Raw genomic sequence first — 25,157 nt, 5'->3', positions numbered from 1 at the left:
AAAGCCCTATACAGTCAGCAAAAACAAAACTGGGAGCTGACTGTGGCTCAGATTATGAACTCCTTATTGCCAAATTCAGACTTAAATTAAAGAAAGTAGGGAAAACCACTGACCATTCAGGTATGACCTAAATCAAATCCATTACAATTATACAGTGGAGTGAGAAATAGACTCAAGGGATTAGATCTGATAGACAGAGTGCTTGAAGAACTTTGGATGGAGGTTCATGAAACTGTACAGGAGGCAGGGCTCAAGACCATCCCCAAGGAAAAGAAATGCAAAAAAAGCAAAGTGGTTCTCTGAGGAGACCTTACAAATAGCTGTGAAAAGAAGAGAGGCAGAAGGCAAAGGAGAAAAGGAAAGATATACCCATTTGAATGCAGAGTTCCCAAGAATACCAAGGGGAGATAAGAAAGCCTTTCTCAGTGATCAATGCAAAGAAATAGAGGGGAATAATAAAATGGAAAAGACTAGAGATCTCTTCAAGAAAATTCAAGATACTAAGGGAACATTTCATGCAAAGATGGACACACTAAAGGACAGAAATGGTATGGACCTAACAGAAATAGAAGATATTAAGAAAAGATGGCAAGAATACACAGAAGAACTGTACAAAAAAGATCTTATTGATCCAGATAATCATGATGGTGTGTTCACTAATCTAGAGCCAGACATCCTGGAATGTAAAGTCAAGTGGGCCTTAGAAACCATCACTACGAACAAAGCTAGTGGAAGTGATGAAATTCCACTTGAGCTCCTTCAAATCCTAAAAGATAATGCTGTGAAAGGGCTGCACTCAATATGCCAGCAAATTTGGAAAACTCAGCAGTGGCCACAGGACTGGAAAAGGTCAGTTTTCATTCCAATCCCAAAGAAATGCAATGCCAAAGAATATTCAAACTACCGCACAATTGCACTCATCTCACACACTAGCAAAGTAATGCTCAAAATTCTCCAAGCCAGGCTTCAACAGTATGTGAAACATGAATTTCCAGATGATCAAGCTAGACTTAGCAAAGGCAGAGGAACTAGAGATCAAAGTGCCAACATCCGTTGGATCATCAAAAAAGTGAGAGAGTTCCAGAAAAACATTGACTTCTGCTTTATTGACTATACCAAAGCCTTTCACTGTGGGAATCGCAAAAAACTGTTAAAAATTCTTAAAGAGATGGGAATACCAGAACACCTGACCTGCCTCTTGAGAAACCTGCATGCAGGTTGGGAAGCAGCAGTTAGAACTGGACATGGAACAACAGACTGTTTCCAAATCAGGAAAGGAGTACATCAAGGCTGTATATTGTCATCATGCTTATGTAACTTATATGCAGAGTACATCATGAGAAACTCTGGGCTGGATGAAGCACAAGCTGGAATCAAGATTGCCAAGAGAAATATCAATAACCTCAGATATGCAGATGACACCACCCTTATGGCAGAAAGCAAAAAAATACAGAGCCTCTTGATGAAAGTGAAAGTGGAGAGTGAAAAAGTTGACTTAAAGCTCAACATTCAGAAAACTAAGATCATAGCATCTGGTCCCATCACTTTATGACAAATAGGTAGGGAAGCAGTAGAAACAGTGACAGATTTTATTTTGGTGGGGGGAGCTCCAAAATCACTGCAGATGGCGACTGTAGCCATGAAATTAAAAGATGTTTGCTCCTTGAAAGAAAAGTTATGACCAATCTAGATAGCATATTAAATAGCAGAGACACTACTTTTCCAACAAAGGTCCATCTGGTCAAAGTTATGATTTTTCCAGTAGTCATGTATGGATGTGAGTGTTGGACTGTAAAGAAAGCTGAGCGCTGAAGAATTGATGCTTTTGTACTGCGGCATTGGAGAAGACACTTGAGAGTCCCTTGGACTGCAAAGAGATCCAACCAGTCCATCCTAAATGAAATCAATCCTGAATATTCATTGGAAGGACTAATGCTGAAGCTGAAACTCCAATACTTTGGCTACCTGATGCAAAGAACTGACTCTTTTGAAAACACCTTGAAGCTGGGAAAGACTGATGGAGGGAGGGCAAGGGGACAACAGAGGATGAGATTGTTGGATGGCATCACTGACTCAATTGACATGATTTTGTGTAAACTCTGAGGGTTGATGATGGACAGGGAGGCCTGGCATGCTACAGTCCACGGTGTCTCAAAGAGTGGGACATGATTGAGGGACTGAACTGAACTGATTAAGATTAAATTAATGAATATCTTATCAAGATCAAGGGCTATAGAAATGTACATTGTATTGGCACAAAAGAAAAATAAAATAACTGAGTAATTTAAAATATTTAGGTATAAATCTAATAAAACATGTACAAATCCATAGGAGGAAAGCTCTGATTTAAAAAAAGCCAAGAAAATCTAAATAATTTGAGAGATAGTCCATGTTCATGGATAAGAAGATTCAGCATTATTATGTTGCCAATTCTTTTCATGTTGAATTATAGAATCAAAAAAAATTCCAAATCAAAATTCCAGAAAGTTATTTTGTGAATATTGGCAAACTTATTCTAAGATTATATAGAAATGCAAGTGATTCAACGTTAAAGAAAAAGAACAATATCTGAGGACATACTTCTCAGTCTCAAAACTTACTGTGTAGTATTGGGGAAAGAATAATCAAGACTGTTTGAAATTGGCAAAAGAGTAGACAAATAAATCAATGAGATGAGAGGCCAGAAATATACCTACACACATATACTCAACTGATTTTTGTCAAAGGAGAAAAAGCAATTCAGTGGGGAAACGACAGTCTTTTCACCAAACTGTCCTAGAGCAACTGGACATCCGCATAACAACAACAACAAATCTAGACACAGACCTTACATCTTTCCCAAAATTTAACTCAGAATGTGTTAGTAAAACTATAAAACTTTCAGAAGATAAGCTATGAAATCTAGGTATCTTTGAGTTAGGTGATGATTTTTTGGATACATAATGGTGACTCATGAAGGAAAAAAGGTTAAGTTGAACTTTATTAAAATAAAAACTTTTGGACTTCCCTGATGGTGTAGTGGTTAAAAGTCTGTCCGCCAGCGCAGGAGACATGGGTTTAATCCCTGGTCTGTGAAGATTCCACATGCCATAGGGCAAATAAGCCCATAAACTCCAATTACTAAGCCTGCAATCTGGAGTCTGCAATTATGGAGCTCATGCACATTTACTAAAGCCTGAGTGCTCTAGAGAGCCTGTACTTGACTACAAGAGAAGTCATCACAACAAGAAGCCCGCACACGGTAACCAGAGAGTAGACCCGCTTGCTGTAACTTGAGAAAGCCCACCTGCAGCGGCAAAGACCCAGAGCAGCCAAAAAATAAATGAATAAGAATTTTAAAAAATAAATAAATAAACAAAAAATTTATTCTGCAAGTTATACTACCAAGAGAATGAAAGACAAATCACAGACTGGAGGAAAAAAAAATTCACAATGCATTTCTGATAAAATCTAAAACAATAATAACATCAAATGCTAGCCAGGTTGTACAGCAACAGGAAATATCACCCAGTACTGATGGGGATGCATAATGGTATGGCCACTTCAGAAGACAGTTTGGCCATTTCTTATAGAATTAAACATAGACTTACAATACAAGCTGGCAACTGTAATCCTAGGTAAATAAAATATCACTCAGAGATAGAACAGAGAAGGCAATGGCAACCCACTCCTGTACTCTTGCCTGGAAAAACCCATAGACAGAGGAGCCTGGTGGGCTGCAGTCCATGGTGTCACTGAGTCAGACAGGACTGAGTGACTTCACTTTCACTTTTCACTTTCATGCATTGGAGAAGGAAATCGCAACCCACTCCAGTGTTCTTGCCTGGAGAATCCCAGGGATGGGGGTGCCTGGTGGGCTGCTGTCTATGGGGTAGCACAGAATCGGACATGACTGAAGCAACTTAGCAGCAGCAGAGATAAAAAGAAAAATGCTATGAAGATATAAAAAGACACAGAAATGAATGGTGTATTGCTAAGTGAAAGAAGAAAGTTTAAAAATATTATGTTACAGTATGATTTCAATTATATGGCATTCTGAGAAAGACAATACTATAGAGACAGTAGAAAGACAAGTGGTTGCCAGGGGTTGAGGAAAAGGAGGACGGGATGAAGCACAGATGATTCATAGGGCAGTAAAACTATTCCATAACACTATAATGGTGGAGACATGGCAGTATGAATTTGTCAAAAGTCAAAGAAATAAAAAGAGTGAACCTTCATATAAACTAGGCATGAGTACTAAGTCGCTTCATTCATGTCCGACACTCTGCGAACCCATGGACTATAGCCCACCAGGCTCCTCTGTCCATGGGATTCTCCAGGCAAGAATACTGGAATGAGTAGCCATTCCCTCCTCCAGAGGATCTAACCAACCCAGGGATTGAACCAGCGTCTCTTACATCTCCTGCATTGATTGGTAGGTAGGTTCTTTACCACTAATCACCTGGGGAACCATCACATAAACTTTGGGCTTTAGTTAATAATAATGTTAATATATCAACAGTGCTTCATCAATTGTAATAAATGTATCACACTAAAGCAAAATGTTAAATAGCAGGGGAACTTCATTTGGGAAAGAAAGCGAGATTTATGGGAACTTTCTGCTCAGTTGTTCTGTAAACCTGAAACTTCTCTGAAAAATAAAGCCCATTTTAAAAGATGTACATTGTACTAAGAATTTTTGGAGAAAAAAAATAGCTCAAAGCATGATATACAAAATAAGGTCTATGGATCTAGTTAAAAAAAAAAAAAAAGAACTAAAACAAGAAAATCAGAAAAACTCTAGAAACATTTACCAGATTATTGGCAAGAAGATGTATAACTCAGGCTTTTCCATTTAGAGTCTTTTCTGTGTTAATATAAAGATGACTGCAGCAGGAAGGAGGGGATTTATGCTCAGAGAACAAAGCCCTGTGAGTTCATCACCTTCGTGTATATCTTCTAACAGTCGAAGAAACTAAATATGCCATGGATTATTCAGATCAACACTTTGAAAATCAATGTACTCCCAAAGCTTATGTCCCTCTTCTCAGTTTCCCCAGGGTCTGTACCAAAAGTAACATTTGATCTCTTGAATAAACAGATAGTCTTTGTTTGTGACTTCAGATCAAAGCTAGTACACAGATGGGGAATCTCATGGGAAAGGAAGTGGAAAGGATTGTGGCTTATACTAAGCTAGCTCTATATTTTCTGACTTTCTGAGTGTCTAAAAAAATCTAGTAAATCACCTGGTTATTGACATCACTGTGAAAAAATACTTTAGATATTTCTCACTGCATTTGGTCTTGGGAAAAAAAGGCAACTTTTATATTTTATGTTTTCATAAAAAAATATATATATATCTATTGCTATTCCCAGTAAGCGTAATCCTTAAGTTTTCACATCACCTTGCCTATAGGGAGGTTATGTTGGTTGTATTTATGATGATTAAAAGCACTTGGTAATGTCTCCAAGAGTGTGTCATTGATTTGCTAATGATGATTTCGAGTCTGTCTTTATCCAAAGTTGGTAAAGACAGCCTATTCTGTATATGTGCACATACACGTGCGTGTCAGTGGGTGTATATTGCTAAAGTTGATTACAGTCTAGCTAGTTTAACACTTGTTTGCCATCACCAAACATAACACAAAATAAGAGGCATTTCCTAAAACACACACAATACACTCAGGTAACTACAAGAAAAAATACACATAAATAAGACACTGTGTGGTTCCTCGAGAAGAGTGTTGCCATGGGAAAACGTGGTTTGTGCTCTTGAAAGAACACTGACAAAATGAACTTTTGGAATACAAATCCTTCCGAGGATGGGGACTGCCTGAAGGTAAGATTCTTATAGCATGGTGAGAGTAGAAGATTATTCTTAAACCCCAGAGCTAGTTATTGGTTCTATTTGGTGTCTAGGTCACCTGCCCTGTAGTTCACTGCTCTTTCTAGTAAATTTCACTGCTTTTGTTTCTGGCTTCTCACCTACCAAATCATATTTGACAAGTACCACTTAAGGTTACCACTGCAGATCACTAGAGTTCCTTTCCCCAGCAGCTCAAACCAAAGGGAAAAGAGGATAAAGAAAGTAGAGAAAAAATAAATCCTTGGGTTCAAAGGAAAGTGCAGAAGGCCATGCCTTTCCCAGGGCTATCATGAATGTGCACAGCTCTAAAAAAATAAGCAGTCTGCACCGTTACTACTTTCTGCTGGTTTTCTACTAAAACGGTGTGCATTGACTTTGTCTTCTTATAGTCTTTAAAAAATTTTGGATTACCAATGTCTTTAAGCACTTTAGTGGCAGCTGGAGGAACAATTTGGAGTATGTGTTCTTTTATTCTGTATTGGAAAGTAAAGAATCTTGAGCCAGTAAAGACCTGCTGTGCCTGAACTTGTTGTCTCTAACAAGTATTTTACTTTCTTTTCCCATTCAATTTAATGTTATTTTCACACCTGCCTTGATTTCTTCTGCAGCCTTTTATGCAAGTAAAAAGTTTGTCAACACTGTCTCCTTTTTACATCGTCCTTAATTCATACAAAGACAAGTAATTCTTTTAAAATCAAGAGGTTCATACTTTTAGACTTCCAATCTTCTATTTTTGTTTAAATTCTTATACAAGTCAATCCACACCACTCTGTACATGAAATGGAGGTATGATAAACTCATGGCTATTAAATTGTTACTGAATGTAAATCAGGAATAATAGTGCTTATTACTTACCCGATAATGCATGTAAATGACTTTGAACAGACAGCATCTAGTATATAACAAGTACAAAGTAAGTACAACTATTACTATTTTTGTTATTGTTGTTCCTGTCATTAAGCAGGCCATTAACTATTTGTTCCTCCAAATTCATTTGCTGCCCTTCTCTGCCCTGTTTTATGCCCCGGGAGCTCTCTGTGAAATGTCTCCTCAGAGCATCTTGCTCTCTGGCTTCCAGTTCCTGCTACCCATGGAAATCATCACACAACACCAGAGGGCAGGAGGAGAGGTCTGAGATATTTATCACCTGCATATCTCAGTTGCCTCCAGAAAGCAGATGATAACAGATATCTTGAGTCACAGCTCCTACAGATGGCTCATCATCTATGGCTACAACCCTCACTTAGCTCACATGACAACTCTCTAGGTCCAAGGTCAATATTGCTTACATTGCTACTGTTCTCTTTATTTTCTCTTGTATTATAAGGTCCATTTGTGCTGTTTCAGCATCTATAGATAATCCTTCATTATGCTTTCTTCAATCAAGCCTTTTCAGTATAGTCTGCTCCCAGCTAAGTCAAATCCAACAATAATACAAATTACTACCTCCACCATCACACCATTACCACCACTAGCATAAACTACTAGTGATACTATAAAAGCTCCTAATATGATTACTATTGCAATTGCTAGCATTACTACTATTACTATTACTTCTGCTTCTCTTACCATTAATGGAAGTAGAATAATACTAGAAGTAATACTAATGTCACTGTGCTATGATGAGGATAAAGTGAAAGAAGAAACAATACTTATTTTCTTCTATGAATGAAATCATTTCAGTGCCATACTTTTCAAATTTTAGGTATCGTTCTCTTCTTTTATTTTCCTAAAGACCAAAGACTATGGTAAGTAGTTTTATCATCTATCTCCTTATAAGTTAACATCTAAACTTGTAAGCTATCACCTAAATTTATATCCCAATAGTTAAAGCTCATTCCCTGAAATAATTTTTACTATTTGTCTAAATGAGAAAAAAAGAAAAGAGCTGGCACGTTAGATTCACACTCTTATTTACCTGGCAAACCAGCCAGATAAGTTAGGTGATTCATCTGTAGATAGGAAATCATCGTAGGAAAGAAAATAGCAAAGACATGATGCATGCTCAATAGCAGCAGAGTGTGATGAGTGTGATTGACATCACACTCATCACATATTCTTTTGATGAATTTCGTGTGATTTCGGGCTTCCCTGGGAACTCAGCTGGTAAAGAATCTGCCTGCAATGCAGGAGACTCCAGTTCAATTCCTGGGTCAGGAAGTTCCCCTGGAGAAGGGATAGGCTACCCACTCCTTTATTCTTGGGTTTCCCTGGTGGCTTAGATGGTAAAGACTCTGCCTGCAATGTGGGAGACCTGGGTTCAATCCCTGGGTGGGGAAGATCCCCTGGAGAAGGGTATAGCAATCCCCTGCAGTGTTCTTGCCTGGAGATTCCCCATGGACCAAGGAAGCTGGAGGGCTGCAGTCCATGAACTTGCAAAGAGTCGGACACGAGTAAGCAACTAAGCACAGCACAGCACAGTGTGATTCATCAGGACCAGCCTTATTATTATAAAAATAAGAACAACTGAACAATGGGATCAAACACCTCCAAAATAGTTATCATGAGAAGAGTTAGCACCTGTGTAAGTGGTCACTGTCTCAGATCCTGCCTATTTTTGCCAAGAATCACATAGATGACTGTTAGTAAGTAACATTAGCTGCAATAATGCTATAGAAGTTTGATCTCTTGAGAAACTGGCTGACGTTTTATTACACACTGGACATTCACTTTATTTTTAAAAAATTTCATTCTTCAATAGTATGAATACTTTGTATTATTTTCATAGATTCTTTTTTTCATTGAAGTAGAGTTGGTTTACAATGTTCTGTTAGTCTCTGGCGTAGAGCAAAATGATTCAGTTTATATATATATGTCTATAAAACATAGTTATGTATATATTATTTTTCAGAGTCTTTTCTGTTATTTTTATGACAAGATATTGAATATACTTCCCCATATTATACTGTAGGACCTTTTTGTTTATTTTCTATATCATAGTGTGCACTTGCTAATCTCAAATTCTTAATTTATCCCTCTCCACCCCCCCACTATTTCCCCTTTGGTAACCATTTTTTTCTGTGTCTGTGCATTTGTTTCTGTTTTGTACATAAGTTAATTAGTATTTTTTTTTAGATTCTTCATATAAGTGATATCGTATATTTGTCTTTCTCTAACTTACTTCACTTAGTATGATAATCTTTAGGTCCATCCATGTTGCTGCAAATGGCATTGTTTCATTCTTTTTATAGCCAATCAATTAAGATTCTGTTGATTGCTTAAGGTTGTTTCCATGTCTTAGCTATAGTATATAGTGCTGTGATGAATCTAGGGTTCATGTATGTTTTTGTATAGTCTTGTCTAGATACATGCCCTGGAATGGGATTGCTGGATCATATGGCAATTCTCCTTTTAGTTTTTTTAAGGAATTCTCATACTGTTTTCCATAATGACTGCACCAATCTACATTCCCCCAACAGTGCAGAAGGGTTCCCTTTCTCCATGCCCTCTTTAGCATCTATTCGTAGAGGTGTGAGGTGATACCTCATTGCAGTTTCAATTTGTATTTCTCTGAGAATTAGAGATGTTGAGCATCTTTTCATGTGCCTATTGGCCATCTGTATGTCTTCCTTGGAGAAATGTTTGTTTAGGTCTTCTGTCCATTTTTTTGTTTGGATTGTTGTTTTTTTTATTGAGCTATATGAGCTTTTGCAGCCAGGAAATTAAAAGACACTTACTCCTTGGAAGGAAAGCTACGACCAACCTAGATAGCATATTAAAAAGCAGAGACATTACTTTGCCAACAAAGGTCCATCTAGTCAAGGCTATAGTTTTTCCAGTGGTCATATATGGAGTTGGACCGTGAAGAAGGCTGAGCACTGAAGAATTGATGCTTTTGAACTGTGGTGCTAGAGAAGACTCTTGAGAGTCCCTTGGACTGCAAGGAGATCCAACCAGTCCGTTCTAAAGGAGATCAGTCCTAGGTGTTCTTTGGAAGGACTGATGCTAAAGCTGAAGCTCCAATACTTTGGCCACCTCATGCAAAGAATTGACTCATTGGAAAAGACTCTGATGCTGGGAAGGATTGGGGGCAGAAGGAGAAGGGAACACAGAGGATGAGATGGCTGGATGGCATCACTGACTCAATGGACATGAGTTTGAGTGAACTCCTGGAGATGGTGATGGACCTGGAGGCCTAACATGCTGCAATTCATGAGGTCACAGAGTCGGACACGACTGAGTGACTGAACTGAACTGAACTAATGTGAGCTTTTTGTATATTTTAGAAATTTAGTCCTTGCCAGTTGTATCATGTGCATCTTTATATTTTAGTTATTTCAAAAAGATTCCATTTGATAAATGTCCAATTTATAAATAAATACAATTCTTATTTATATGTCTTGAGCTAGTGATATAATTTGTTATTAACTCCATTGTCATTTATGCTAACTTTTTTTTTTTTTTTTTTTATTGAGTATCAGTTCTCTATAGTTTCAGGAGTTACTCCTCAACACTAAACTGTCTCATGGGGTCGCAAAGAGTCAGACACAACTGAGTGACTGAACTGAACTGATCTGAAACTGTCTCATGTTCAAACTCATAATCTCCAATATCCTGATGAGAATCAGCATTAAATTCACAAATTCACAAGCTCAATATTAAAAGTCTTTTCAGTACCATAGACTTGGTTTTAGTCCTCTGAAACCAAGACCATGTTAGTTGCAGAAAACAAAAAAAAAAAAATTCACAGGAAGCAGTGTTTCAATTGTTATGCCTGCCTCCTTCCATTTGCCAAGTTTAAGTATTTTATTTTGCTGTATGTGCTTCTTTTCACATGATTTTAATTGTGTCACCACATAAATGACAGTATCAAAATGATTCTCACTTTTGAAACTTGTCAGTTTGAAGCAACTGTCAAAAGCTCCTTTTTCAGAAATTATGAGTTTTATCTTAAACCTTATCCTGCACAATTTTTGACAAAGTGTGTATTTCCTTGCTTTTCATTTATGGGTTTGGATATTCTACTTTTTCATTAATTATCTGCCCCCCCCCATTTTCTCACATAAATTCCCTCAAGATGCCACTGTAAGTCCTCTTACTTCAAATAAAGAAGCGATCCTGTAGTTAAGCAAACAAATATTTATTTAGAAGTCCCCCTTTTTAAATTTGAGTCTACATCCTTTTTTCCTATCATCTTTCTCTCTCTTAGCATCTTAGATCTTCCTTTTCTGAGCCTATGTTAAAATGATAGTAGAAATTAGTCATAATCCCTGCCCTCAAGCAATTTATGGCTTAATGAAGGATAACCATTGATCACATAATCTCACAAATACATGAAAAACCATAAATATAGGAAGTATAATGATAAAATATGTATTTTATAAGAGCATGTAACAAGGTAAGCTGACCTGATCTTAGTGTTCAAGTTATGCAATTGCTGACACCAGAGAAAGCTCTATGAATGAGGAAGATTTGATTCTCTTTTGTTGAGATCATTGGACAAGAGGTAAAAGATTTTTAATGAGATAGAAAAGTGATCAGATATTCCATTTTAAAATATGACTTGGGTTTCCATTCAGAGAAGTCATCCAAGATAGGGCAGCATGGAAGCAGGAGAACACTAAAGTGGCCATTCTCAGATGCTGGATGCCCCACATATCTACTGCATATCAAACTACATCAAAAGTTATAGGAGTAAAACTACAACCATTCCATTGAGCTCACAAACTCTGTGGGTCAGGAACAAGGCACAGGGAATATAGCTGAGGGTGACTTCCTGAGTTGAGGTGCTAAAATCATCGGGAGGTTTCTTCATCAACACTTTGGATGGGGTTTCTTTAGGGCTGGGCACAGCTGAGATGTTGAACTGGACAACTATATATGGACTTTCTATGTGGGTTTGCCTTCCTTATAGGATGGCAGATTTATGTTAGTTGGACTTCTTACATGGCAACTTAGGGCCCCAAGTATGCCTGTTCCAAGAAAACAAGAAGGAAGCTGTAGGGTTGTTTATGACATGCTCTTGGAAGTAAGAGGCTTCACTTCTGTCCTACTCCATACGTGAAATTCATGGTGAAAGGACAAAAATTCACACCTCTTAATGGAATGAGTGTAAAACAAGTTGAAGCCCTGTCTTAAAACTTCCACAATTGTCAAATGTAATATTAATTGAATTAAAGGAGTTAACATGATGAGAACAGGGTATATTTGGTGATACTGGAAGAACTTTATGATGTCCTCTATTTCTTATTGGTGTAGGATTTTTGTTTATTTAGGTTTTCTTTTTGAGAAATAGATTCAAGGGCCTAGATCTGATAGATAGAGTGCCTGATGAACTATGGAATGAGGTTCGTGACATTGTACAGGAGACAAGAGCCAAGACCATCCCCATGGAAAAGAAATGGAAAAAAGCAAAATGGCTGGCTGGGGAGGCCTTACAAATAGCTGTGAAAAGAAGAGAAGCAAAAAGCAAAGGAGAAAAGGAAAGATATAAGCATCTGAATGCAGAGTTCCAAAGAATAGCAAGAAGAGATAAGAAAGCCTTCTTCAGCGATCAACGCAAAAAAACAGAGGAAAACAACAGAATGGGAAAGACTAGAGATCTCTTCAAGAAAATCAGAGATATCAAGGGAACATTTCATGCAAGATGGGCTCAATAAAGGACGGAAATGGTATGGACCTAACAGAAGCAGAAGATATTAAGAAGAGGTGGCAAGAATACACAGAAGAACAGCACTAAAAAGATCTTCATGACCCAGATAATCATGATGATGTGATCACTAATCTAGAGCCAGACATCTTGGAAAGTGAAGTCAAGTGGGCCTTAGAAAGCATCACTACGAACAAAGCTAGTGGAGGTGATGGAATTCCAGTTGAGCTATTTCAAATCCTGAAAGATGATGCTGTGAAAGTGCTGCACTCAATATGCCAGCAAATTTGGAAAACTCAGCAGTGGCCACAAGACTGGAAAAGGTCAGTTTTCATTCCAATCTCAAAGAAAGGCAATGCCAAAGAATGCTCAAACTACTGCACAATTGCACTCATCTCACAAGCTAGTAAAGTAATGTAAAATCCTCCAAGCCAGACTTCAGCAATACATGAACCGTGAACTCCCTGATGTTCAAGCTGGTTTTAGAAAAGGCAAAGGAACCAGAGATCAAATTGCCAACATCCGCTGGATCATGGAAAAAGCAAGAGAGTTCCAGAAAAGCATCTATTCCTGCTTTATTGACTATGCCAAGTCTTTGACTGTGTGGGTCACAATAAACTGTGGAAAATTCTGAAAGAGATGGGAATACCAGACCACCTAACCTGCCTCTTGAGAAATCTGTATGCAGGTCAGGAAGCAACAGTTAGAACTGGACATGGAACAACAGACTGGTTCCAACTAGGAAAAGGAGTATGTCAAGGCTGTATATTGTCACCCTGCTTATTTAACTTCTATGCAGAGTACATCATGAGAAACACCAGACTGGAAGAAACACAAGCTAGAATCCAGATTGCCGGGAGAAATATCAATAACCTCAGATATGCAGATGACACCACCTTTATGGCAGAAAGTGAAGAGGAACTAAAAAGCCTCTTGATGAAAGTGAAAGTGGAGAGTGAAAAAGTTGGCTTAAAGCTCAACATTTAGAAAACGAAGATCATGGCATCTGGTCCCATTGCTTCATGGGAAATCGATGGGGAAAAAGTAGAAACAGTGTCAGACCTTATTTTGGGGGGCTCCAAAATCACTTCAGATGGTGATTGCAGCCATGAAATTAAAAGAGGCTTACTCCTTGGAAGAAAAGTTATGACGAATCTAGATAGCATATTCAAAAGCGGAGACATTACTTTGCCGACTAAGGTCCATCTAGTCAAGGCTATGGTTTTTCCAGTGGTCATGTATGGATGTGAGAGTTGGACTGTGAAGAAGGCTGAGCGCCGAAGAATTGATGCTTTTGAACTGTGGTGTTGGAGAAGACTTTTGAAAGTCCCTTGGACTGCAAGGAGATCCAATGAGTCCATTCTGAAGGAGATCAGCCCTGGGATTTCTTTGGAAGGAATGATGCTAAAGCTGAAACTCCAGTACTTTGGCCACCTCATGCGAAGAGTTGACTCATTGGAAAAGACTCTGATGCTGGGAGGGATTGGGTGCAGGAGGAGAAGGGGACGACCGAGGATGAGATGGCTGGATAGGATCATGGACTCGATGGACGTGAGTCTGAGTGAACTCCGGGAGATGGTGATGAACAGGGAGGCCTGGCGTGCTGCGATTCATGGGGTCGCAAAGAGTCGAACACGACTGAGCGACTGAACTGAACTGAACTGAACAAACTTAGAATTGCATTACTCTTTTAAAAGAATCAATTTATTTATTTGTTTTTCTTTGATTATAAATTTGTTTTCTATTCCAGTGATTATCTTTATTATTTCCCTGCTTATAATTTTCAGTTTATTTCCTAACTCATTCAAACAGATGCTTATAACTGTGATTTTGACCTTTCTTCATATATAAAATATATTTTCAGCTCTACATTCCTCCTTCACCCATTTCAATGATATCCTTCATTTTGATTTGTAATATATTATTTTCTATTTATGTAAAAAGTATCATCAACTTCCATTGTGACTTTTACTTTGACCAATAATGTTACAAATTTATTGTTTAATTTCTAAATATATATGAATTCTGTGCTTTTTTTTTCTTTATCAGTCTCTAACTTAATTTTACTGTGGTCAGAGAATATACTTTATATTATGTATTTTATCAGTACTTTGAAATTCATTAACACTTGCTTGACAGCCCATCATATGGATAAATTTTGTCAGTATATCATGGGCATTTAAAAAGAATGTGTACTCTGCAATTGTTGAGTTTAATTCTTATTTATGTGACAAGTAAATACTGTTTTTATTACATTTTTCAAATTATTTATATATTTACAAATTTTATGCTATTCTATCAGAAAAACTAATTAAAATATCCTGCTGAGATTTATTTCTCATTTTGCTTTGGAGATTTCTGCTACATATATTTAAAACTATATTATCATATGTAAATTCATGTATATATCTGGCAAATTAGCCTTTATATTATCTTAGAATACCTTTCTTTAAAGTAATGATTCAAAGAAAAAAAAAGTAATGATTATTACCTTAATTTACTTTGCCTGGTATTTTAGTATAACTAAAATTTTCTTTTGCTAGTGTTTTCATGGCATCTTTCTTTTTCTCATTCATTGTCAACTTTTACATATTCTTATATCTCATATGAATATTATAAATACCATAGATTCAATTTTTAAATTCCATTTTTAAAAATTTGCATTTTAAACTATATTCTTTATTCTACTATTTACTGATAATTGGAATTAGGCTAAACCTACCATTTGCTTTATTTTATTCCACTCATTGTTTTTTTCTTTTCCGTCTCATTTAAAGAAATTTTATCTAGGATTCATTAAGTGTTTTAATTTCATTTCCCATTAGATTTTTAGCTGTTCATTCTGTTAGTATATATTTATCACTTCTTAGATAATGAAGGACCTTAAGAAACTATAATTCTAATTACTTTTTCTTCCATATATTTAATATATCATAACAACATGCTATTGCCTTATTTTATGCAGATGGCAATATGTTTAGGTCTACATACCTGCTTATCATTCTTTAATATTTCACTTCTTACATCAAATATTATGTTATTTTGTAACTACTCCCAAAATAAATATATCCTATAGGTGTAGAATTCTAATTTGGCAGCTTTTTCTTTGAAGTACTTTGCAATATAATTCCTTTTCTGGCTTGTATATACTCCTCTTAATAAATTAGCTGCTTATTTTAGGTTTAATCTTTTGAAAATAATATGTTTGTTTTCTTTGACTTCTTCCATAATTTTCTTTGCCCTATGGTTTATAGAAGACTTGCTGTAATACACCTAGATCTCTTGCACTTTTTCTGTGTCCTTTTTTTTTTTTTTTCTTTTCTTTTCCTGGCTGGGGTTCTAAACAATTAAGAAAACTCCCAGCTATTATGTTTTTATGTTACTTTTAATCTATTTTCATTGTCCTTTCCTTATGCAGTCTGATTATAAACATGTTGAAACTTTCTAGTTTGATTCAAAGGTCTCTTATACTTTTTAATGTTTCCCTCACATTGTCTTTCTGCATTTCAGCATATGTATTTTCCACTTCTACTTAATTCCTTATCACTCAGATAGCTTTTAATTTTGATAATCATTGCTTTCATTTCTGTATGTTCCATCAGATTTTCTTATACTGCTAAATTATTTCCTGAAACTCCCATCCATTAATTAGTTGGTAATTTAATTATATTTATTTTAATGGCCTGCCATATCTGGATATACTATGTATTTGTCTATTCCTACATTTACCTTTTGGTCAGTTCTTGTCTTTTTTTCAGTGGTATGTTTGTATTTTACATTACATAGGTGAAAAAATTCCCAATATATTTCCTCTTCAAAGACAACATATTGTTTTCTTCTATAAAGCAGATGGCAATGGAGAGTAATTCTATATACAGATTGTAATAAATTGAACTTGTCCCCAGTGTTTTTCAGGATTAGCCAATTCCTCAATAATCTTTTCCTCTTTTTGTGGCCTTTTATGATTCTAGTTGAAAACCTGGTGTGAACATCAAGGTCCATCATCTTTAATGAAGCATAAATAATGTTTTTCAGTTCCCAACTCCATGATTTTGCTGAAAACTCAGTTCATTCTTTTCTGTTTCAAGAATCCGGTTTTGAGTTATCAAGCACCTTGATGAAAAAAGCCATACTCAGTTTAGGATCACTTGCTGCACCTCCATTCTCCTTGGGATGTTGGTGTCACAATACATACTCCCTTGGTATTTCATACATATATATTTATTTAATAACTATTTTCTGCTCTTCTAGTTAATCTCAGCAGGACAGCTAGTTAGAAATATATTTTATATCATTTCTGGAAGCAGAAATTTCTCCCTGATTTATTTTTCTTCACAGGTTTGCCCCTGGCAAAATGTTAGAGACTGATACATTCACTGGCTTGGTTCCTCTCATGATGACCCTGCCAGGCTCCTCCATCCGTGGGATTCTCCAGGCAAGAATACTGGAATGGGTTGCCATGCCTTCCTTCAGGTGATCTTCCCAACCCAGGGATTGAACTCAAGTCTCCTGCATTGCAGGCAGATTCTTTTTACTATCTGAGCCACAGGGGAAGCCCAAGAATACTGGAGTGGGCAGCCTATCCTTTATCCAGGGGGACATCCCAACCCAGGAATCAAACCAAGGTTTCCTGCATTGCAGGCAGATTCTTTACCAGCTGAGCCACCAGGGAAGCCCAAGAACACTAGAGTGGGTAGCCTATCCTTTATCCAGGGGGACATCCCAACCCAGGAATCAAACCAAGGTTTCCTGCATTGCAGGCAGATTCTTTATCAGCTGAGCCACCAGGGAAGCCCTCCTCCAATGGCACAGGAGGATTTTCTCTGTTTGTTGTGTCTTTTTCTCCACTCAGTGATATATCCATAGGTTTTAGAATGGTGAAGGTCACATACAGAGCAGACAGTGCGCATGCATGATAGTGGAATCAAATAGGGAGTCAGAGTGGAAGGCATCAATGTTAGAAAACACTGAAGCTTTGTGCCCTTAAGACCCTTTATCACACAGATATGCAGTTCAATAGGACTCTGCTGAAGTGGACCAGAACAAAGTTTATGCTCGAAGAAGCAAGATTTACACAAATTTACACAACTGAGGATTGTGATATTAACATGAAATCATGTTGAACAAAATAAATATAGATCATAGTAACACTTATGATGCATGCAGAGTTGGTACATTTCAAAATAGAAATATAAGTTCCCATAGGGTAAAAAGGTTAGCACAAATAACAAAAGTCTTTAAAAAATTTTATAATTATCCTTAATTAACAAATGTAGTCTTAATCTTAGGTATACATTCTGCCATATCAAATAACCAAAACGTTTAATTTTAAAGCTTTAACATATATATTTTCATTTTTTACTTATATAAAAAATTTAAACAAGGAAAAACTATAACAACTTGAAATCATGTTCATTTTGACAGAAATGGCATTGTCCCTGAGGCTCTCAGTAATCAAATGTCAGTGAGATCAAAGCCACTATCCAAACCATACCCAGTGAGTCTGTCTAAAGCAGCATCAATCAAATAATAGAGTAAATTTAAAAACTGTCTTATAGTGCAGTATGTATTTAATTATCATGGACAGACATACTGGTAAAACATTACTACTTATTCTTCTGGAAATACTAAGCAGTGATTCACTTAAAATATTATTCAGCAATACTTAAAATCCACTATTATGATCCTGAATGAAGCAGGTGAAAAAAATAAAACCTGTTCATTTCTGTAAAAACAAAAAAATAAAAATAAATTAATTGCTAATTTAAATTAGCACTCCCAGGAAAAAAATATAAAGGTAAAACACTATATATAGAAGGGGAAAAATAGAATTAATAAATGTAAAAGCTGAAATAGTTGAATTAGCTCCTCCATACACAAAATTTAACAAATCAATTCAAAGGATTATATTTTTTAAATAGGTATAATTCTGAAATGAGTATCTAAAAATAATTTTTTTTATTACCAGTTGAATTTTATTTTATTTATTTATTTATTTATTTATTTATTTTAATTTTAAAATCTTTAATTCTTACATGTGTTCTCAAACATGAACCCCCCTCCCACCTCCCTCCCCATAACATCTCTGTGGGTCATCCCCATGCACCAGCCCCAAGCATGCTGTATCCTGCGTCAGACATAGACTGGCGATTAGAACACACAATAATAAATAAGGACAATAGGAAAAAGATTCAAAATATCATATATATATATATATACATCTACATGTGTGTATATATATTTAAGCCTTTGTGAAATCAATATTTTTTGATAAGTGTGGATTTTCAACTTGTCTCAGGAAATGATTTTTTTTTAATATTGGCAAAAAAGAAAAAGCGGGATTTTATTTTTCAGATTTACTCCAAAAACAGGTACTAGACCTAGATGAATTTATGAGCTAGCACATCAACTTTGTGAATGGGCTGTGAATGGAGGGTAGGAAGTTTTCATGAAAACTGTTACTGGGAACAGGAATAACACTGAGAAAAACCTTACAGGAAATTGAAAAAAAAGATGATACTTGTAACAGAAAGTTTATCAGAACTGTGACCTGCAGTGACATGGAAAACAGAAAATTTACTTCAGATATTTTGTATCTGAGAAGATTAACCTGTATGTGAAACCTGTATGCAGGTCAAGAAGCAACAGTTAGAACCAGACATGGGACAATGGACTGGTTCCAAATGGGGAAAGGGGTGCATCAAGGCTGTATATTGTGATCCTGCTTATTTAACTTCTATGCAGAGTACATCATGTGAAATGCCAGGCTGGATGAATCACACGCTGGAATCAAGACTGCCGGGAAAAATATCAATAACTTCAGATATGCAGCTGACACCACCCTTATGGCAGAAAGTGAAGAAGAACTAAGAGCCTCTTGATGAAAGTGAAAGAGGAGAGTGAAAAAGCTGGCTTAAAACACATCATTCAGAAAACTAAGATCATGGCATCCAATCCCATCACTTGAAGGCAAACAGAAGAGAAAAAATTGGAATCAGTGACAGATTTTCTTTCCTTGTCTCCAAAATCACAGTGAATAGTGATGATGCTCATGAAGTTAAAAGACAGTTGTTCTTTGGAAAGCTATGACAAACCTAGATAGTGCATTTAAAAGCAGAGACATCATTTTGCTGACAAAGATCAATATAGTCAAAGCTATGGTTTCTCCTGTAGTCATGTATAGATGTGAGAGTTGGATCACAAAGAAGGCTGAGCACCAAAGAATTGATTGAATTGTTTGAGTGTTATTGTTGTTCTTCACTGAATAATTGTTTTAAATTGTAGTGCTGGAGAAGACTCTTGAGTCCCTTGGACTGCAAGGAGAGCAAGAAAGTCAATCCTAAAGGAAATCAATCCTGAATATACTTCAAAAGGTCTGATGCTGAAGCTCTAAATTTGGACACCTGAAGTGGAGAGCCAATTCATTGGAAAAGACCCTGTTGCTGGGATAGATTGAAGGCAAAATGAAAAGGGGCCAGCAAAGGATGAGACGGTTAGATAGCATCACTGACTCAATGGACATGAGTTTGAGCAATATCTGGGAAATAGTGAAGGGCAGAGGAGTCTGGTGTGCTGCAGTCCATGGGGTCTCAAAGAGTTGGACATGCCTTAGTGACTGAACAATAACAGCAATAAAGGTGATTTCCAAGAAGAATTTTAGCTGTGTATGATCATTAGGAATATAAAGAAACAGGTAAGGTATGAAATGTTTGACTTTAGGCAAAATATAAAGGAGTTTGTTGTGCTAGAACATAATAACAATTTTTATTCTAGGTCTTTCCATTCAGCAAAAGAAAAAATAAAAATGGGGAATAATATCAGGGCAAAGATAAAATCCAGGATTCAGGCTGAGTAACACTTATATCGGAGGGGCTTCCCAGATGACACAGCAGTAAAGAACCTGCCTACCAATGCAGAAAGCAAAGAGATGCAAGTTTGATACCTGGATAGGGAAGATCTCCTGGGTCTGGCAACCCAATCTAGCAGTCTTGCTTGGGGAATTCTATGGACAGAGGAGCCTGGCAGGCTATAGTCCATGGGGTCACAAGTAGTGGACATGACTAAAGTGACTTAACACAGCATGTTTATAAATTTTTTGTTAAGACATCAGAAAGGTTTAAGTATTGCCTTGTAAGCAATCTCAACTTGACAAAGGATCAGTAAACTTTTTGGTAGACACCAGATAGCAAATAGTCTCAACTTTGTTGCCCATAGGATCTCTAAAGAAATACTCAATCATGTAGGAGAAAGAGGTCAGAAAATACATAAATGAATGGCTGTGGCTGTGTTATAATACAACTTTATTTACAAATTTGGCCTGTGTACCATAATTTGCTAACCCTGAGCTATATAAAAAAGTGGCATAAGGGCATGCCTCTTAGACATTCTCTGATAAAGTCACAGCAGAAACCAATACAACATTGTAAAGCAATTATCCTCTAACTAAAAGTAAATAAAGAGTTGTCTCACACAACTTCTGCTCTCAGTTTATGGCAGAGAGGGTCTATCTGGAAGAAATATGAAGCTGTGACTCTTGTTCAATGGCATAAATTCCAATATTATTCTCACAAGCAAAACAACAACAGCCTACATTATTTCTTCTGTGCTTAGTCTGACTCTTTGGGATTCCATGGACTGTAGCCCTCCAGGCTCTTCTGTCCATGGGGATTTTCCAGGCAAGAATACTGGAGCGAGTTGCCATGCCCTCCTCCAGGCGATCTTCCCAACCCAGGGATGGAACCCAGGTCTCCCACATTGTGGGCGGATTCTTTACTGACTGTGTCATCAGGGAAGAGACTCATATTGGAGGAAATGCCATGATGTAATAAAATTGACAATAGTGGCTAAAAATGAAAGGAGGTCTCTGGGCTTCAACCTTCTAGCATGAGAAGGAAACTGAGAAATCTACTCAGCTACAGTCATAGGTCATTTCTAATTAAAAAGGAAAAAGGAAATATGACTTGGAGCCAGAACCAAGTGTCAAAAGGTAAAACCAAAACCATAGAAAACCATACCAAAGGAAAAGGATTGGGCCCTAATGAAGGACCTGGTAAATGCAGGACCTGGTAAATGAAGGACCTGGCTGAGTTTCAGAACCGTTACAGACCAGTGACTTCTATGTTTATCTCATGGTGCCTGTTTCCTAACGGAATTATTCAAACATAGTCCTGCCTCATTATTATATATGAGTGTGTAAGAGACAGATATATTCTCTTTTTATCTCGAAAGTTTTCAAATGAGAACAAATATGTACATGCAGATTAGATCCCAACGAACCTCATCTGTACCTTGACCTGTCTGAAGTGAGATTCTGGATTTTAACTGATGCTTGGACTTGAATTGATAATGTAATGGTATAATATTTTAGAGGATAGAGTGAATGTGTTTTGCTTGTAGGAAAGATACAATTTGTATGATCAGAGGGAAGACTGCTTCAAATTGCATTTTGCAAAGAAGACTTTGACAGAATCTCCTACTATACATGTTTGTCAACAATATGATCCTGTGATTCTCTAAATAAGAAGAGGCTAGTACTCTACACCATTTAGTCTGCTTAGACCCTGAGAATGTGATTAGCAATAGAGCACAGCAAAAAATGGTACTGTTTTACTCTCAAGGATATGCTTCTATCCAGGCCTTTGGGAATACTGATTTGGAGACACTCTTTTAGAACTCAGACACCATATGTTGAGAGACTCAAGCCAAATGGAAATGTCATTAGCAGATACTTCATTTGCCAAACCTAACTCAGGTCTGAGTCAGCAGTCAGCATCAGTTGCCAGCCATGCAAGTTTTTCCTCTTGAGCATTCAAGTCTAATTGAGAGGCTGCCTGTCTAAAGTCACTATCTGATGGAAACTGTATGAAAATCATCAATAAGACCTGCTTATGGACTTCCTTGGTGGCTCAGTAGCTAAGACCCCATGCTGCCAATGCACAGGGCTTGGATTCAAATCCCTGCTCAGGGTCAAATACTTCAATTAAAGATCCTGCATACCACAGTGAAGATCTTTGGTCCCACATGCCACAACTAAGATTCAGCGCAGACAAATAAAATACATAAATAAAAATACTTAGAAAAGAAACTGTTAGCTTCACCTTGTCAATTCACAGTACTGTAATAGACAATAGTAACTTTTATTTAAAGTCATAAAACGTTGGCCTGGTTTGTTATGCTGAGATGGATGAATAGCACATAAGATGAAATAATTTAGGTTTGTTGTTCTGGTTGTTAAGTTGTGTCCAACTCTTTTGTGACCCATAAGGCTATATAGCTCACCAGGCTCCTCTGTCTATGGGATTTCCAGGCAAGAATAGTGGAGTGGGTTGCCATTTCCTTCTCTAGAATTAATTCATATACTGCATATTGTTGAGCTCAAAAATGCAAATTAATTTGAGGTTTAAAATACTATAAGGCAATTTTTTTAGTGTTTTTACTATATAGATCATCTGCAAAATCATTAAAATGAAGATTATGACTTGGCAGAAAAAACATCATAGATACTAGTGGTCATTTAAGACATCTAATTTAATTACATGTGATGAAAGTTAAATAGAGACCATTATCAATCATTTTTGCACAATTAAATATTATTTGAAAACTATTTCTCTAAAAGACTAAGGATTGTCATGCTGCTGCTGCTAAATTGCTTCAGTCCTGTCTGACTCTATGCAACCCTATGAACAGCAGCCCACCAGGCTCATCTGTCCACGGAATTCTCTAGACAAGAGTACTGGAGTGGGTTGCCATTTCCTTCTCCGAAGGATTGTCATAGATTCCATCATTTGTACCCCATTCATATGCCATATAAAAAGTGTTTGGACCTCCCATTGGAAAAGACTTATTTATTGAGATTCCTAACATCAGTGGCCTGATTAATTTTCATGATACTATATATTTGGCAGGCTTCTGAACTTTGTGTACCTACAATAATTCTGAGTCAACTTGTGAAATAGTGAAAAATAATATAATCACAGGTTAAATGAATTATGACTCCAAAATATTGACAAAAATAAAAGAATATAAGAAAGCTATGTGTTGTAACAATCACAGAAAGCCAACAGCTTTTAATAGTCTTATTTTTCAAAAGATGGTAGATTTAGCAAAACATCTCTCATATTAGAAATTTTGGGTTTTTGCCTTCCTCCTGATACAAATAAATGCAATTTCTTACTTTAAAATTGGATATATGAGACCATAATTAAATAACACAGTCCTCCAGAAATTTTGTTATTCTCTTCAGGACAATTTGAATATGTGTTAGCTTGATTCTGTTAACAGAAGAACATTGAGGAAAAGTTTTAGAGACACTGGCATAAGGCAAGGCTGAGAGATATTAAAATATTTGTTTCATTATAATATTGTAAATCCAAGATAATAGGGATTATAGCCTGAAAAATAAATTAAGGGTAAATTATGGAGGTTGCTCCAAGCCTGGAAATTTGTAAATATTTTCAATAGGTAATAAGCTACTTTATAATTCAGTTTAAGATGTGAATTTATGAGGCCAGAACTTTGTTTTAGGAGGTTTAATCTGATGAGATTATCTGAAATTGGGTAGGTTTTATACTACCAGCAGAGAAACTAATACTGAGACAGTAGCTGCTGCTACTGCTAAGTCACTTCAGTCGTGTCCGACTCTGTGCGACCCCATAGACAGCAGTCCACCAGGCTCCCCCTTCCCTGGGATTCTCCCGGCGAGAACAGTGGAGCAGGTTGCCATTTCCTTCTCCAATGTGTTAAAGTGAAATTGCTCAGTCGTGTCCGAATCTTAGCGACCCCATGGACTGCAGCCCACTAGGCTCCTCCTTCCATGGGATTTTCCAGGCAAGAGTACTGGAGCGGGGTACCACTGCCTTCTCTGCTGAGACAGTACAGACATACATAATAGAGGACTTCCCTGGTGGTTCAGACGGTAAAGCGTCTGCCTACAATGCCGGAGGTTCAATCCCTGGGTTGGGAACATCCCCTGGAAAAGGAAATGGCAATCCACTCCAGTACTCTTGCCTGGAAAATCCCATGAATGGAGGAGCTTGGCAGGCTACAGTCCATGGGGTCACAAAGAGTCAGACATGACTGAGCGACTTCACTATAGACATAGTAAGTAAAAGATAAAAAGAAGTCATGGAGAAAAGCAAAAGCAAAAGAAGGCAAGAGAAGCGAAGGGAGTGAACAAGACATAATAGGGGAAGTGGGAGAAGAAAAGAGAGGATAGAAGAGACCAAAGCAAAATGCAAGTGATTTATTTATTCAGATGCTTTAAGTTTCCAAAAGTTGTTAGAGCATTTATTGTTCCTTGGGCAGCTGTGACAAGCCTATTTTAAAAGCAGGGAGACTGAAACTAGCAGAAAGAATTACCTTGACTTTTTACTCTCGGCAGATGAACAATAGACCGCATGAAAAGGTTCATTCTGAGTTACTACAGGCTTCTCCTTGAATCCTCCAGTTCATAGCTTCTGCATTTACCTTTAACTTTTAACCTCATTTTAATATCCTTGTTCAATTTAGATATTGTCTCCCCAGTTCAGTTCTAGCTCTTAGTCCACTAACTTACTTTCCTGAACACCGCAGCTCTATCTTCAAAACTTCTCTAGGATCAGACACTTCATCATCCCATCTTCCTCTCTTCACTTCTCAAGCGAGATATTTTCACTATTTGCATATTCTGACTTTCATCCAGGACTCACACTTACATACCTGGGGGAATTTACTATGCTTCTT

Source organism: Capricornis sumatraensis, chromosome 18 (assembly GCF_032405125.1).
Source record: "Capricornis sumatraensis isolate serow.1 chromosome 18, serow.2, whole genome shotgun sequence".
NCBI classification, from domain to species: domain Eukaryota; kingdom Metazoa; phylum Chordata; class Mammalia; order Artiodactyla; family Bovidae; genus Capricornis; species Capricornis sumatraensis.
Note: the sequence above shows the minus strand (reverse complement) of the source record.